Raw genomic sequence first — 451 nt, 5'->3', positions numbered from 1 at the left:
GAAGCGGGAGACCCCATGGACTCATGCTTTCGTCTGTCTTCCTGAGGTCCAAACGAATGTCATGCCCACAATTGAGGAGGCTCGCTACTACTCCGTTTGTGGTTTGGGACAAAAAAATGTGTGGTTCCCACACAACGAAGGAGACCATGCTTTCTTCTGCGAACATCTCCTCTCTGCCTTCCCCCCTCTTAGGGATGCTGGTGGATTTGTCCTGGCCCGTGGCAGCAGGGGAAAGGTATTGGAAGAGCTGCCAATNTCAAGAACTCAAAAAATACAGTTCTGTTTTCGTTTGTGTTTTTACAGGTCTCCCGATTCTGATTTAAGGACTGTCCTTGAAGACCTACAAAAAGGTCTTCAGAGTGGTTCTGCGCCAATCCACAACTCTCTTCATGTGTGCAGAGAGTTCATAATGGAAGGTTCTTTTAGAGCTTTTCGACGTACACGCTTCAAC

Source organism: Austrofundulus limnaeus, unplaced genomic scaffold, assembly GCF_001266775.1.
Source record: "Austrofundulus limnaeus strain Quisiro unplaced genomic scaffold, Austrofundulus_limnaeus-1.0 Scaffold275, whole genome shotgun sequence".
In the NCBI taxonomy this organism is placed as follows: domain Eukaryota; kingdom Metazoa; phylum Chordata; class Actinopteri; order Cyprinodontiformes; family Rivulidae; genus Austrofundulus; species Austrofundulus limnaeus.
This window is presented reverse-complemented; position numbering follows the sequence as displayed.